The 17,274-nt window shown below is 39.7% G+C and overlaps 1 pseudogene; it reads left to right on the top strand.

Moving 5' to 3' along the window:
* The first annotated feature begins 474 nt into the window (after positions 1 to 474).
* Positions 475 to 3,173, top strand: LOC111171385 (nuclear pore glycoprotein p62-like; annotated as a pseudogene).
* The last annotated feature ends 14,101 nt before the right edge of the window (positions 3,174 to 17,274 follow it).

The raw sequence follows: 17,274 nt of genomic DNA, 5'->3' as shown, positions 1-17,274 counted from the left end.
ACAGCCTCTTCAATAAATGGTGCTGGGAAAACTGGACAGGTACATGTAAAAGTATGAGATTAGATCACTCCCTAACACCTTACACAAAAATAAGCTCAAAATGGATTAAAGACCTAAATGTAAGGCCAGAAACTATCAAACTCTTAGAGGAAAACATAGGTAGAACACTCTATGACATAAATCACAGCAAGATCCTTTCTGACCCACCTCCTAGAGTAATGGAAATAAAAACAAAAACAAACAAATGGGACCTAATGAAACTTCAAAGCTTTTGCACAGTAAAGGAAACCATAAACAAGACCAAAAGACAACCCTCAGAATGGGAGAAAATATTTGCAAGTGAAGCAACTGACAAAGGATTAATCTCCAAAATTTACAAGCAGCTCATGCAGCTCAATAACAAAAAAACAAACAACCCAATCCATAAATGGGCAGAAGACCTAAATAGACATTTCTTCAAAGAAGATATACAGAATGCCAACAAACACATGAAAGAATGCTCAACATCATTAATCATTAGAGAAATGCAAATCAAAACTACAATGAGATATCATCTCACACCAGTCAGAATGGCCATCATCAAAAAATCTAGAAACAATAAATGCTGGAGAGGGTGTGGAGAAAAGGGGACACTCTTGCACTGCTGTTGGGAATGTGAATTGGTTCAGCCACTATGAAGAACAGTATGGAGGTTCCTTAAAAAAACTACAAATGGAACTACCATATGACCCAGCAATCCCACTACTGGGCATATACCCTGAGAAAACCATAATTCAAAAAGAGTCATGTACCAAAATGTTCATTGCAGCTCTATTTACAATAGCCCGGAGATGCAAACAACCTAAGTGCCCATCATCAGATGAGTGGATAAAGAAGATGTGGCACATATATACAATGGAGTATTACTCAGTCATAAAAAGAAACAAAATTGAGCTATTTGTAATGAGGTGGATAGACCTAGAGTCTGTCATACAGAGTGAAGTAAGTCAGAAAGAAAAAGACAAATACTGTATGCTAACACATATATTTGGAATTTAAGAAAAAAAAATGTCATGAAGAACCTAGGGGTAAGACAGGAATAAAGACGCAGACCTACTGGAGAACGGACTTGAGGATATGGGGATGGGGAAGGGTGAGCTGTGACAGGGCGAGAGAGAGTCATGGACATATACACACTAACAACCGTAAGGTAGATAGCTAGTGGGAAGCAGCCATATGGCACAGGGATATTGGCTCCGTGCTTTTTGACAGCCTGGAGGGGTGGGATAGGGAGGGTGGGAGAGAGGGAGACGCAAGAGGGAAGACATATGGGAACATATGTATATGTATAACTGATTCACTTTGTTATAAAGTAGAAACTAACACACCATTGTAAAGCAATTATACCCCAATAAAGATGTTAAAAAACAACAACAACAACAAAGTGGGTTGTGTGATCCTGTAACCTCTGAGAAGCCGAAGCTCCCATTCTGGTGCATGTACTGGCTGGAGGAAGTGCCTCTGGCTGTCCCTGTCTTGGGATTCCATGGCCTGAGGTACCATTGGGCCACCCTCCTCCTGATATAGGCACTTGTGTGAGTACAACCTGAAGAGAGAAGCCTGCTTCAAAGTGAGCTGTTTGTGCCTCTTCAGCCCAAGACCTTCTGGAGGGATAAGTCAGTAGAAGCTTCAAGGTCTGTGAGCTTCTGAGAAATGTAAGGAGAGACTGAGAAAACTATAAACTATGATTCATGTGTTCTCCTTCACATGTGGAAGCATACTTGGATAGTGATACAACCACCAATGCTGTAAGAAGCCTCCTAAAACTTTGCAGTCTGAGATGGATAATCACATCAAAAACCTCTGAACCCTCAGTTAGCATCGCTCCAGTGGGGATGTACTCACTGTGTGTGCCGGCTCTTTCCAGCCCAAGAAGGCCATGACCAGCCTCTCTGGCCGTGCCGAAGTCTTGTCTGCCTTCCTATTTACTTTGGGCACCACCATCAAGGGTTGGCTCCAGCATCTACTGTTGCTGCCACTACTAGTTAAAGCACCATGCAGTTTACCTCATTTTCAAATGCTTCTACCTCCACTGCTCCTACTGGGGTCTCATTTGGTGCCCCAACAAATTTGGCTGGAACACTTGGTGGTTCAACTTTGGGACTGGGATTAAAATTCCCTGGAGCAGGTGGAGCAGCTCCTGTTGCATCTACTACAATGTCAACCACCACCACCACAGCCACCAGGGGCTTTACCTTGAATCTAAAACCACTGACATCAACTGAGATTAATAACACTGTTCAGGTTGGCATTACTTCTATACTTTTTACTTTCACTGTTAATACAATCATAACTACTGTGATGACCTATGGTCAGCTGGATGGTCTGGCAAACAAATGGAGCCTTGAGTTAGAGGATCAAGAGAAACATTTTCTTCGCCAGGCCACCCAGGTCAATGCTTGGGACCATACATTGATTGAGAATGGTGAGAAGATCACTGCTTTACATGGAGAAGTAGAAAAAGTGAAACTGGATCAGAAAAGGCTGGAACAAGAATTGGATTTTATCCTGTCACAGCAGTAAGAACTAGAAGATCTCTTGACCCTTTTAGAGGAGTCTGTAAAGGACCAGAGTAGGTCTATTTATCTGCAGCATTTAGATGAGGAACATGAGAGGACTTACTAGTTAGCAGAAAATGGAGATGCTCAGCTGAAACGAATGGCCCAAGATCTCAAGGTCATTATTGAGCACGTGAATACATTTGGAAGTCCTGCTGACACTACTGACGTGCTCCAGCAGATCTGAAAAATGCTGAATGCTCACATGGACAGTCTACAATGGATTAATCAGACGTCAGGTATGCTGCAAAGGAAGGTAGAAGAGGTAACACAAGTTTTCGAGCATCATCATTGCAAGGAGCAGGAGTGCAATTCAGGATTGCTCTTGATTGAATGACCCTATCTTCAGCATGTTGTTTTTGGATTATACATTACCTACACATTTTGATGGTGTTCATTAGAGTAGTATTTGTGGTTACTATTCAATATTTGGTGGAAAAAAAGTGTGCATATATTTTTTTCCACTTAGATGTTGTACTGTTGGGAACTACAGAGTTTGGCTTTTAGTATCAGCAAATCAAAACTATATCAGCTCTCCAGGCAGAAACCTATTTGATGTCAACTCTGTGTGTGTAATTCATGGCTTACTCTCCCAGATACCATATCTTACTGCCAGCACACATTGTCCTTTTCACTCCAACCAGATCATAGAGAAATGTTTCCCAAAAATTAGATGCCAACCAGTCTTTACTGGGTACCTGTTAACATTCAATGTATAGTGTTTGCTACTGTAAAGTCTCTCTCCTAAAGGAACTTACTGTCTACTTTGAGATATAATTAATGCATGTCTGTATAAAAACAGTATAAACCATACAATAAAGTGTGTTATGAATTACAGAAACTATGCTATAGAAATTCAGAGAAGGGAGGAAAGGTTAGGGTGGATTTGGGACTTGAATTAAGTTATTTTAAAAAGTGTATGGTTCAGACAATTTGTTTATTTTTGATGTACAGATAATCTGGTGTTTTACTTGGTTTTAGCATATGATTTATAGTTGTGGGTTTTATGTATTTGTTTTTCAAGAAAAAAGCCTGTCCTTAGCTTGGGAACAGTCTGATTTCTTGTGTTTCATGTTTTACCTAAGCCAAAAATAAAGGTGACACTCTGAAATATAAAAGTGTAACACTAAAATAAACTACTCAAAAGTTTTTGAGTGACTCAAAAAAAAAAATCTCCAAATGACATCTCAGTTGGGGGCATACAATAGGAACCATTTAAAAGTATGATGTATGTGGATTGTCAGACTCTAAACCAAAGGCACACAGAACACCAATACCTTGTGCATTTAGTCTATCCTAGACTTTTGGGTGGGATTCACACACGGATACATGCCATAATTTTGCAGAATAAACATAGCAAATGAGAAAGTCTGTTGCTGATATATTTAAGGGCATCTGTTGGTGCCCTCCTCAGCTTCATTTCAGAGGTCTGAGGCTTGGCAGCTGGGCCCTAAATAAGGGTGGACGTCACCAGCCCTGATTCATGTGGGGAAAAGTAGAGGAAGCCAGTGAGTTGGCATCTTGACTAGTAGGGAAGTAGCTTGTCAACTGCAGAACTGACTTGTGATTCCAGCATGGAAGGCAAATGGGTGTTGTGTACATCAGGGCTTCTGAACTTCACTATGCAGCAGAGCCACCCAGAGGGCTTATCAGAATGCACTTTCTGGGCCCCCAGCCTCCGTAGAGTTTCCAACTCAGCAGGTCTGAGGTAAGGCCCACAGATTTGCTTTTCTAACAAAGTCCAGATGAGGCTGATGATGGTGGTATGGGGACCCCACTTTGAGAACCACTGTTGTCTAGTATAAGAATGTGCAAGAGCAAAAGCCACAGCTAGTTGGGGACCTATCTGATAGGCCTGATATCTCTTTCATAATATAAGTTCATTAGCTCTACAGAGGACCCAGAAGCAGAGAAGAAGGGGCGTGTGTAAGACAGAGAGGAAGTACCTCAAAGGAGCTCTCACTAATGCTAACGTGGATATTGCTGGGCTGTGAAAGATGGCACCTTGGTCAACAGTGTTACCGAATGTGAGTTCATATGTCTGATGCACAGTGAGGCCAAACAAACCAAAACTTTGGAATAGAGAAAAAATTTTTGAGGGCCATGCGAGGAGAATGGGTGGTTCATTTCCCCCAAACCTCCAAACTCCCTGAAAAGTTTCAGCAAAGCATTTTTAAAGACAAGATTAGAGAGGGGCATGGTTGGTTGTTGCAAACTTCTTGGTGTAGGAATCCTTTGTTCTTGCAGCTGTCCACATAAGTCAGGTCAGGATGTTCCTGTAAACCTCCAACAAGACACATGTTATTCTCTGTTCTGCAACTTTTTATCTCTATGTGAATAGAAAAGTATTATACCTTTAAGGTCAGAGCCTTGAGAATGGGTGATCCTGTATATTTCAGGCTGTAGGCACTATTCGTAATTTGAAGCAAAAGCAATAGAATACGAAGGTTAAAGTAAAAGAAACCTAATATGGATTCAGATTTATTCTTCCCTATTACAACAGCACAGTCCAGAACTAGCCTACCCCAGAGGCTGTACTAAAGGTAGCTTTGGATGCCCTCACCCTGAGCCAATCCCTGCTGCCACAGACCAGAGCACAGAGTGAACAAGGCCTTGAAGAGGGATGGGCATGACCCATCTCCCCAGTCATTAAGGTCCTGCCCAGGGAAGTCCCTGATAATAATGGAATACTATAGAGACTATAGCTGTCCCCACAAAATAGCTTTGGAAATAAAGGGTGGTGCCTGAGATGAGCCAGAGTGCTGATAAATTTGGAAAACAGAGGGATTGATTTTAAGGAAAATTGAGATAGAGTTTTCTTGGTATAAAATGATAGAAGATATTTAGGGAAAAAAAAGAAACCAATCTGACCCCCTGCATCTGTTGTTTCTGGCAGAAGGCATTGCTCACAAAAACCACCTGCCAAGATGATTCAGGCCAGGAATTCCTTGGAAGTAACATACACTGATATGTTGTCCTCAAAGTTACACTTGAAACCAAGATGGTGCATTCACTACAATGTATTACATTACTTGCCATCCCTACAAAGAAGTCTTATAGCTCAGCACAGATATTGTAGGAAAATCTTTCTTGGGTTTTGTGCTCTTTACCCAGACCTATCCAGAAAAAGTGGGTGCATTTGGGATACTGTCAAAATGGATTGAATGCATTCTGGTGGGAACAGAGACAGAAAAGCAAGGCCTTTGATGAAGAACGCGAGGCAGAGAACAAGGCACACCTTTTTTTTCCTTTTTTTTAACATCTTTACTGGAGTATAATTGCTTTACAATGGTGCGTTAGTTTCTGTCTTATAACAAAGTTAATCAGCTATACATATACCTATATCCCCACATATCCTCCCTCTTGCATCTCCCTCCCACCCTCCCTATCCTACCCCTCTAGGTGGTCACAAAGTACTGAGCTGATATCCCTGTGCTATGCGGCTCCTTCCCACTAGCTATCTATTTTACATTGGTTAGTATACATAAGTCCATGCCACTCTCTCACTTCATCCCAGCTTATCCTTCCCCCTTCCCATGTTCTCAAGTCGATTCTCTATGTCTGCATCTTACCTTCCCGTGTTCTCAAGTCCATTCTCTATGTCTGCATCTTAATTCCTGTCCTGCCCTTAGGTTCTTCAGAATGAATTTTTTTTAGATTCCATATATATGTGTGTGTATATATATATATATATATATATATATATATGCATATGGCATTTATTTTTCTCTTTCTGACTTAACTTCACTCTATATGACAGTCTCTAGGTCCATCCACCTCACTACAAATAACTCAATTTTGTTTCTTTTTATGGCTGAGTAATATTCCATTGTATATATGTGCCACATCTTCTTTATCCATTAGTCCGTTGATGGACACTTAGGCTGCTTCCATGTCCTGGCTATTGTAAATAGAGCTGCAATGAACATTGTGGCACATGACCATTTTTGAATTATGGTGGTCTCAGTGTATATACCCAGCAGTGGGATTGCTGGGTCATATGGTAGTTCTATTTTTAGTTTCTCAAGGAACCTCCATACTGTTCTCCATAGTGGCTGTATCAATTTACATTCCCACCAACAGTGCAAGAGGGTTCCCTTTTCTCCATACTCTCTCCAGCATTTATTGTTTGTAGATATTTTGAGGATGGCCATTCTGACTGGTGTGAGGTGATACCTCATTGTAGTTTTGATTTGCATTTCTCTAATGATTAATGATGTTGAGCATTCTTTCATGTGTTTGTTGGCAGTCTGTATATCTTCTTTGGAGAAATGTCTATTTAGGTCTTCTGCCCATTTTTCAATTGTGTTGTTTGTTTTTTGATATTGAGCTGCATGAGCTGCTTGTATATTTTGGAGATTAATCCTTTGTCAGTTGCTTTGTTAGCAAATATTTTCTCCATTCTGAGGGTTGTCTTTTTGTCTTGTTTATGGTTTCCTTTGCTGTGTAGAAGCTTTTAAATTTCATTAGGTCCCATTTGTTTATTTTTGTTTTTATTTCCATTTCTCTAGGAGGTGGTTCAAAAAGGATTGTGCTGTGATTTATGTCATAGAGTGTTCTGCCTGTTTTCCTCTAAGAATTTTATAGTATCTGGTCTTACATTTAGGTCTTTAATCCATTTTGAGGGTTTTTTTTTTTTTTCGCATATGATGTTAGTGAGTGTTCTAATTACATTCTTTACATATAGCTATTCAGTTTTCCCAGTACCACTTATTGAGCAGGCTGTCTTTTCTCCATTGTATATTCTTGCCTCCTTTATCAAAGATAAGGTGACCGGATGTGCATGGGTTTATCTCTGGGGTTTCTATCCTGTTCAGTTGATCTATATTTCTGTTTCTGTGCCAGTACCATACTGTCTTGATTATACCCAAGGTATATATATTATACCTTTGTAGTATAGTGTGAAGTCCAGGACCCTGATTCCTCCAGCTCTGTTTTTCTTTCACAATATTGCTTTGGCTATGCGGGGTCTTTTGTGTTTCCATACAAACTGTGAAATTATTTGTTCTAGTTCTGTGAAAAATGCCAGTGGTAGTTTGATAGGGATTACATTGAATCTGTAGATTACTTTGGGTGCTCTTGTCATTTTCACAATGCTGATTCTTCCAATCCAAGAACATGGTATATCTCACCATCTACTTGCATCATCTTTAATTTCTTTCATCAGTGTCATAGTTTTCTGCATACAGGTCTTTTGTCTCCTTAGGTAGGTTTATTCCTAGGTATTTTATTCTTTTTGTTTCAATGGTAAATGGGAGTGTTTCCTTAATATCTCTTTCAGAATTTTCATCAAGAGTGTATGGGAGTGCAAAAGATTTCTTGCATTAATTTTGTATCCTGCTACTTTACCAAATTCATTGATTAGCTCTAGTAGTTTCCTGGTAGCATTTTTAGGATTTTCTATGTATAGTATCATGCCATCTGCAGTGACAGCTTCACTTCTTCTTTCCTGATTTGGAATCCTTTTATTTCTTTTACTTCTCTGATTGCTGTGACTAAAACTTCCAAAACTATGTTGAATAATAATGCTGAGAGTGGACAACCTTGTCTGTTCCTGATCTTAGAGGAAATGGTTTGAATTTTTCACCTTTGAGAACAATGTTGGCTGTGGGTTTGTCATATATGACCTTTATTATGTTCAGGCCAGTTCCCTCTGTGCCTACTTTCTGGAAGGTTTTTAACATAAATCAGTGTTGAATTTTGTCAAAAGCTTTTTCTGCATCTATTGGGATGATCATATGGTTTTTCTCCTTCAATTTGTTAGTATGGTGTATCACATTGATTGATTTGCATGTATTGAAGAATCCTTGCATTCCTGGGATAAACCACACTTGATCATGGTGTATGATCCTTTTAATGTGCTGTTGGATTCTGTTTGCTAGTATTTTTTGAGGACTTTTACATCTATGTTCATCAGTGATATTGACCTATAGTTTTCTTTCTTTGTGACATCTTTGTCTGGTTTTGTTATCAGGGTGATGGTGGCCTCGTACAATGAGTTTTGGAGTATCCCTCCCTCTGCTGAATTTTGGAAGAGTTTGAGAAGGGTAGGTGTTAGCTCTGCTCTAAATGTTTGATAGAATTCGCCTGTGAAGCCATCTGGTCCAGGGCTTTTGTTTGTTAGAAGATTTTTAGTCTCAGTCTCAATTTAAGTGCTTGTGATTGATCTGTTTATATTTTTTATTTCTCCGTGGTTCAGTCTCGGAAGATTGTGCTTTTCTAAGAATTTGTCCATTTCTTCCAGGTTGTCCATTGTATTGGCATATATTTGCTTGCAGAAATCTCTCGTGATCCTTTGTATTTCTGCAGTGTGTGTTTTTACTTCTTTTTCATTTCTAATTTTATTGATTTGAGTTCTCCCTTTTTTTTCTTGATATGTCTGGCTAATAGTTTGTCAATTTTGTTTATCTTCTCAAAGAACCAGCTTTAATTTTATTGATCTTTGCTATCGTTTCCTCCATTTCTTTTTCATTTATTTCTGATCTGATCATTATGATTTCTTTCCTTCGGCTAACTTTGGGGTATTTTTGTTCTTCTTTCTCTATTTGGTTTAGGTGCAAGGTTAGGTTCTTTATTTGAGATGTTTCTTGTTTCTTGAGGTAGGAATGTATTGCTATAAACTTCACTCTTAGATCTGCTATTGCTGCATCCCATAGGTTTTGCATTGTTGTGATTTTATTGTCATTTGTTTCTAGGTATTTTTTGATCTCCTCTTTGATTTGTTTAGTCATCTCTTCATTATTAAGTAGTGTATTTTTTAGCCTTCATATGTTTGTATTTTTTACAGATTTTTTCCCGTAATTCATATCTAGTCTCATAGTATTGTGGTCGGAAAAGATACTTGATACAATTTCAATTTTCGTAAAGTTACCAAAGCTTGATTTGTGACCAAAGATATGATCTATCCTGGAGAATATTCCATGAGCACTTGAGAAGAAAGTGCATTCTGTTGTTTTGGATGGAATGTCCTATAAATATCAATTAAGTCCATCTTGTTTAATGTATCATTTAAAGCTTTTGTTTCCTTATTTATTTTCATTTTGGATGATCTGCCCATTGGTGAAAGTGTGATGTTAAAGTCCCCTACTATGATTGTGTTACTATTGATGTCCCCTTTTATGGTGTTAGCATTTGCCTTATGTATTGAGGTTCTCTTATGTTGGGTGCATAAATATTTACAATTTTTATATCTTCTTTTTGTATTGATCCTTTGATCATTATGTAGTGTCCTTCTTTGTCTCTTGTAAGTCTTTATTTTAAAATCTATTTCTTCTGGGCTTCCCTGGTGGCACAGTGGTTGAGAGTCCACCTGCCAATGCAGGGGACACAAGTTCATGTCCTGGTCCAGGAAGATCCCACACGCCGTGGAGCAGCTGGGCCCATGAGCCATGGCTGCTGAGCCTGCACATCTGGAGCCTGTGTTCTGCAATGGGAGAGTCCACAGCAGTGAGAGGCCCACGTACCGCAAAGAAAAAAAGAAAAAATAATCTATTTCTTCTAATATTAGAATTCCTACTCCAGCTTTCTTTTGGTTTCCACTTTCATGGAATATCTTTTTTCATCCCCTCACTTTCAGTACCTATATGTCCCTAGGTCTTAATTGGGTGTCTTGTAGACAGCATATATACATGTCTTGTTTTTATATTCATTCAGTCAGTCTATGTCTTTTGGTGGGAGCATTTAATCCATTTATATTTAAGGTAATTATAGATATATATGTTCCTATTACCATTTTATTAATTGTTTTGGGTTTGTTATTGTAGGTATTTTCCTTTTCTTGTGTTTCTTGCATAGAGAAGTTCCTTTAGCATTTGTTGTAAAACTGGTTTTGTGGTGTTGAATTCTCTTAGTTTTTGCTTGTCTGTAAAGGTTTTAATTTCTCTGTCGAATCTGAATGAGATTCCTTGGTGAGTAGAGTAATCTTGTTTGTAGGTTTTTTCCTTTCACACACCTTTATCATGTAATAGGGAAGAACAAATCTGATTCCATATTAGGTCAGTTTCTTTTACTGTAACTTTTGTAGTCTATTGCTTTTGCTTGGAGTTAAGAATGGTGCCTACAGCCTGAAATATGCAGAATAGCCCATTCTCAGAGCTCTGACTTTTAAGGGTATAACACTTTTGCATTCATATAGAGAAAAGTAGGTGTAAAACAGGGAATAACATTTGTCTTGTTGGTGTTTTATAGGAACATTTTGACTCCACCTAAGTGGACAGCTGGAAGAACAAAAGATTCTAGCACCAAGTAGTTTGCAACAACTAACCACAACTCCTCCCCTTTTTAGTATAAAAGAAACCTGAATTCTGACTTGGGTAAGATGCTTCTTTGGGACAGTAATCCACCATCTTCTTGATCTTCTGGCTCTCTGAACACAGTCACTATTCCTTGCCCAACAAATTGTCTCTTAACTTATTGGCATGTTGTGCAGCTAGCAGTATGAGCTTAGACTTAGTCACAAATTTTGGCAAGCCTGCCAGGACACTTGCTGCTTGTGGTAGCTGGCCCTGATTGGGGAATTTTCAGGTAAAGCCCTAGCAGCTGCTAGGACCAATTGTCCTGAGAATCTTCCCTTTAAAATTCCCTGAAGCAGCACAGGCTGCCCTAGCACTTGGCAGTTGGAGCAAGAAATCAATATCTAGGAGCTGATAGGCTCAATCAGTATGACAAGTAGCCCTGGTGTGTACAGCAGAAACTTTATTCCTCTCCTTTTGGGGACTTTTTCCTCCAGAATAAGCCAATTTGTTTTGTATTTGAGTTGGGTACCCTGTTGAAAAGAGGAAATAGTTGCTGGACTTTTACCTGATTTGTGAACCAGTTCATTTCTTTCTTTGGATCCAAACCATTTGTGGGTTTTTTTGTCTTGTATTTTTGTCTTTAAATGTTGGGGAATGTTTCAACTACCCCTAAAGAAAGTCCTCTGGGACACATTTTGTATAAGTTGTCTGATTACAGCTAAGAACCCATGACTAAGAGAAAGATAATATTTAATTGTAGCAATGTGTACCTGTGTACCACAGTACCTGTTAGGATATCAACAAGGGGTTTATGCAGGGTTATCATGGCACCCTGTGTACCAAGTAGTCTCACCCTTGCTTGTTAATTATGCCATTTGTGGTCTCCTGTGTCATTGGTCTAGCCAAGGAATCACATTGCATGGGGGTTGAATTGATGGTTCTTATGATAAGTAAAACCCCAAGACCAAACCTGGGGGTTTATTTTTGGTTTTCCATTTGTCCTTTGGGTTTTTCATGACATTTTGTTTTGGTCCCATTTCTCCATTTACAGCCAAATAAGTTTTGTGATACTTAAAGCTTTTACTGATGTCAAATGGAGGAAAGGAACAATGACAACAACAACAACAACAACAAAACTTGCCTGTTCTTATCTGAGAATGGGACATTCCCAGGAAGAAGAGAAAGTTTTCACTTGTTTCCTAAAGTCACCAAGCCCCTAGTCCAGAATTCAGCCTAGTTGGTTGATGCCAAAGCAAAATGTTTAGAAATGTTAAATTACTATTTATAGATTTACAATAAAGTGCTGAGAAATTATGGCTTTTGAATGGCTCTATACAATCCTGAAATTATAGCTATTCTGTGAAAAGGCAGAGAAGAATGATAAAATCCCCTATGTACAAGCATTTGTGCTATTACATCATAGAAAATAAGAGAAAGAAGGGAATAAGAGTGAGGATATGTTGCTTCAAACCTTAACTCTTCCAGCTGAGCCAGCCATCCTGTCCCTCTGGCCACTATGCCAATATATTCACCCCTTCCACTACCTCCCATTTCTATACAGCCAGCCCTAATTCCCAACACTGGGGTTCAGGAAGTGCTCAGACTGGCTCCCACTCCTTATAGAGATCAAATTGTGTTAGTTCCTGGGGTACAGGGGCCTGGTCTGGTATTGCCATCTAAGACCTTACAGGGCACTCGGTTTGCACCAGAAGCCACTCCTGGTGCAGGGCAATTTCCCTCACACAGGGGGCCTAAATGAAAACATTTAGCAGGCTGGGTTTCTATGGATGACCCATGACCCTTAATAAGCAGCAAAGGAATTTAAACAAAATTCAAGAACTCCAGCAAAAACCAAATGAGGACCCCTCTGAATTTTTGGAAAGGGTTTATCAGAACTACAGACATTAGACTGATGCATATGCCAAGGCCCCTGAAAATGCTAGAATGGTAAATATGAGAAAATTACAAAAATCAGATGGTGCATTTGGAATGAACCCCTTTCAACTGGTAGATGTTACTTTTAAAGATTTCAACAACAAAGAACAACAACAGAAGAAAGAAGATGAAAAAGGGAATGCCACTTTTCTGGCAGTAGCATTGGATTCTCAGAAGGCAAGTAACCTGAAGAGATGTAAGCTGCCATTGGGGAAGGACAATACACTTACTCTAAGGAGGAAACACATTAGAAAAAGACTGCCCCAAGCTAAAACATAAGAAGGAAAACAATAAAAGAAAGGTGGGAGCCTCTCATATGGTAGAAAGAGAGGGACGCTCTGATGATGAATGAAGAGACCTAGGGGCTCCCTTGGACTTGAGGTGCCCAATTCCAATTTCCCTACAGGAGTCCCAGGCAACTTTGACAGTGGGGGACAAGTTGATTGACCTTCTAACAGATATGGGTGCAAGATACTCTGTGGTAAACACCAAGATGGCACAGAAAACATCTCAATCAATTCTGGTCATGGAAGTTTCTGGAGAAGTACAAAATCATTCATTCTTACATCTAGAATGCCAACTAGGAGACCCCACTCTGAAACACAGTGTCATATATAAGCCAGAGTGTCCAATCTCTCTTTGGGGCTGAGATCTCCTTTGTAAATTAAATGATCAAGTAACTTTTTTGCCAGAACAGCTTGACATCAGGGCCCCATTGGAGCATGCTTTAACCCTACAGATGACACACATTGATGCCCCAGAAAAGAGACAGAGCTCTTTCCCTGTGAGGTCTACAAAAATGTAAGGTCAGAAGTGTGGGCTGAGGGAGGAGATATGGGGATATATGTATATGTATAGCTGGTTCACTTTGTTATGAAGCAGAAACTAACACACAGTTGTAAAGCAATTATACTCCAATAAAGATGTTAAAAAAAAAAGAAGTGTGGGCTGATGGTACCCCAGGGGAAAAAAAAAAAAAAACACATGACCAATACAAATCCCTTTAAAAAGGGGCCCTGAGACACCTAATCTAAAACAATACCTTCTGAGGCAAGAGGCCCAAAAGAGAACTCAGACAATTCCTGAAAATTTTTTGGAAGCAGGACTGATTAAATCCTGCAGGTCCCCTTCCCTACAACACCCCTATTCTCCTGGTCAAAAATCCAAACTCAGTAGAGTACTGCTTCATCCAAGACTTAAAGGCTATTAATGAAGTAGTATGAGACTTGTTCCCTGCTCACAACCATTCCAGGAGGTTCTCAGTTTGGGGGCTTGAAAGATGTTTTTTTCTGCATTCTTATTGCAGGAGAATTACAGAAGCTGTTTGCTTTTGAATGGCAAGGCCCAGAAACACAGGTAGTCCAACAGTATTGTTGGACAGTCCTGCCTCAAGGATTGAAGAATTCCCCTACGTTGTTTGGGGAGAGGTTGGCTAGGGACCTTAGAAACTTAATATTGGATGAAAGACTTTTTATTTCAATATATGGATGATTTGCTACAAAATACTCATTATGAGAGAGATGTCACCTTACAATGGATTCAAATGTATATAGTGGAACTTAACTTACAAAAGACCATCCAGAGAGTCACTCAGAATTGCATGACTTGTGCAAAAAATAACCCAAAGACTGCTGTTAGACCTTCCCAGATAGGGACTCGACATAGAGGAATCTCTCCCCCGAGGACTGGCAAATAGACTTTACTCAAATACCTCAAACTGCAGGAAATTTCAGATACCTGCTAGTGTTGGTGGACACTTTTTCAGGATAGCTGGAAGCATACCCCACCCAGACAGAAAAAGCTTCCAAAGTGATTAAAACCATCCTTAAAAAAATTATCCCCCTATTTGGACTGCCTAACACCCTTCAAAGTGGTAACGGGCCTGCTTTTGTCTTTAGCATAATCCAACAAGTGTCTAAAGTATTTCAAATTATATTCATCCTGGAGACCACAATCAACAGGAAAAACCAAGGAAGTGAATTATATATTGAAAAGGAATGTCACTAAAATATGTCAAGAAACTAATTTAACTTGGGATACGGCCTTGCCAAGACAAGTTGCCCTGCTACAGATCAGAGTGGCTTCCAGAAGCAGGCTTAAATTAAGCCCCTTCAAAATATTGTGTGGTAGGTCCTTCTAGGTGTCTGCCCAGGTGAGAGAATCTATAAATGCTCTAAAAGACCTAGCAGTTGTCAATTATGTTAAAACTTTGGGCACTATACTGTTCATGAGTTTGCCTCCAATAGGTCTGCTTATCCAACTGAGGTAGCCTTACATATTTTCTGGCCCAGAGACTGAGTCCTTCTTAAAACCTGGAGAGAACAAAGGCCTGAATATCAGTTGACTGCAAGGTGGACAGGACTGCATGTGGTATTACTTACCACTCACTCATCTGTCAAGTTATCTGGGGTAAAGCCATGGATTCATCACACTCCTGAGAGGCCTGGGGAGCAATGGGTTTGTGAACCCTTAGAATATTTAAGGTTGCTCTCTAAAAAAGATAAATATCGAGATTATAATTTCATTGTAGCTGAAAAAGTGTCAACCTATTTGTTTAATCTTATCCAAATAGATAGCACAGGAATCTAGTGTAATTATGGCAGTCAGAAAGATAAAATTAATAGATATGTATAGGGAAATGGAAACAAAACCCCAAGTTCAGCAAAGTGAGAAGGGGTTTCATCAGGTTCAAGTAATTGTAAATAAAGAAGGAAAGAGGATTGTACTACTGATAAAAGATTCTAAGGAATGTTCCCTGTCCAGAGCTGATTAATTCCATTCCATGATCACCCATTCATCAACCCCCATTCTGCAGGAAGTAGCTGGAACAGTCGTCACCCATTTCTCCACAAGGAATGGACATTGACAGTGGGGAATTGTAATAGGGAAGAACAAATCTGACTCCATATTAGATCAGTTTCTTTTACTTTAACCTTTATATTCTATTGCTTTTGCTTCAAGTTAAGAATGTTGCCTATAGCCTGAAATATGCAGTATAGCCCATTCTCAAGGTTATAACACTTTTCCATTCATATAAAGAGAAAAAGTTGTGGAACAGAGAATAACATTTGTCCTGTTGGAGGTTTACAGGAACATCGTGACCTGACGTATGTGGACAGCTGCAGGAACAAAAGATTCCAACACCAAGAAATTTGCAACAAGCAACCATACCCCCTCCCCATTTTAGTATAAAGGAAACCTGAATTCTGACTTGGGTAAGATGGTTCTTTGGGACACTAGTCCACCATCTTCTCAGTCTGCTGGCTTCCTGAATAAAGTCACTATTTCTTGCCTCAATAACTCATTTCTGGATTTATTGCCCTGTCGTGTGGCAAGCAGTATGAGCTTGGACTTGGTAACAATCATCAAAGAAACAGAACTTTTAGGAGTTTAATCTTCTCCTTGTGAAATGTTTTAGACAATCTGCTCTTGATGCTAAACCAAACCAAGAGCCCCTCCTCTCAGGATACTGAGTGCCCTGCCTGCCATCCCAGGCCAACTCAGCAAGTAACCAGACAAAGTTGAATCCCAGGGTCTTAGCACAAGAAGAGGTGGGAACTAGGAGGGGCTTAACAGCAGAGAGACTGTGGTGGAGGATAGAAGTCAGGAGGCCACAGAGGAGAGGCTCCTCAGTAAACCATAGGGTTAATGGGAAGTCACATGGTCTGCCATTGGGATCTCCCTTGGGGACACAAGGGAGTTGATTGTGTAAAGTCCAGTCCTGATCTGAGTCAGAAGCCAGGAAAAGACTGATGTCCCAGCTCAAACACAGTCAGGAAGAGAGAAGGAATTCTCCCTCCTCAGCCATTTTGTTCTATTCAGGCCTCAATAGATTGGGTGAGCCTTCCACCCCAACACAGGGGAGGGCAAGCTACTTTACTCAGTCTATGGATTTAAATGTTAATCTCATCCAGAAACACCCCCACAGTAACCCCCAGAATCATGTTTAACCAAATATCTGGGCACTCCATGGTCCAGTCAGTTGACACATAATATTAACCATCACAAGTGGTAATAGCAACACGCAGGTAACAACAAAAACTCGCTTACAATCCCCCCACCCCCAACAAATAAATGTGTGTGTGTGTGTGTGTGTACATATGTGTACAGTAGCCTCTTCTTATCTACTGGGGGACACATTTCAAGAACCCAACTGAATGCCTGAAACTATGGATAGTACCAAACCTTGTATATACCAAATTTTTCCTATACATTTGTACCTATGATGATGTTTAATTTATAAATTAGGCACAGTAAGAGAATGTTTTGAATTGCCAGCATCATTGTGTTTGGGTCCATTATTAAGTAAAATAAAAGTTACTTGAACACAAGCACGGCTATGCCCCGACAGTCCATCTAATAACTGAGACAACTACTAAGTGACTAAATGGTAGAGTTTCATCACGCTACCCAGAATGGCCCCAAAATGTAAATGCAAGGGCATTTTAGTGTTTTCTCAGACAGTCCCTGTATGTTGTGGAGGCTGTACAAGAAAGACCGAGAGGCTT

The sequence above is a fragment of the Delphinapterus leucas genome, chromosome 6 (genome assembly GCF_059928025.1).
Source record: "Delphinapterus leucas isolate spDelLeu-1000000601 "Yukka" chromosome 6, BTC_Dleu_Yukka2, whole genome shotgun sequence".
NCBI classification, from domain to species: Eukaryota; Metazoa; Chordata; class Mammalia; order Artiodactyla; family Monodontidae; genus Delphinapterus; species Delphinapterus leucas.
Note: the sequence above shows the minus strand (reverse complement) of the source record. Positions and strands in the feature narration are given on the sequence as shown.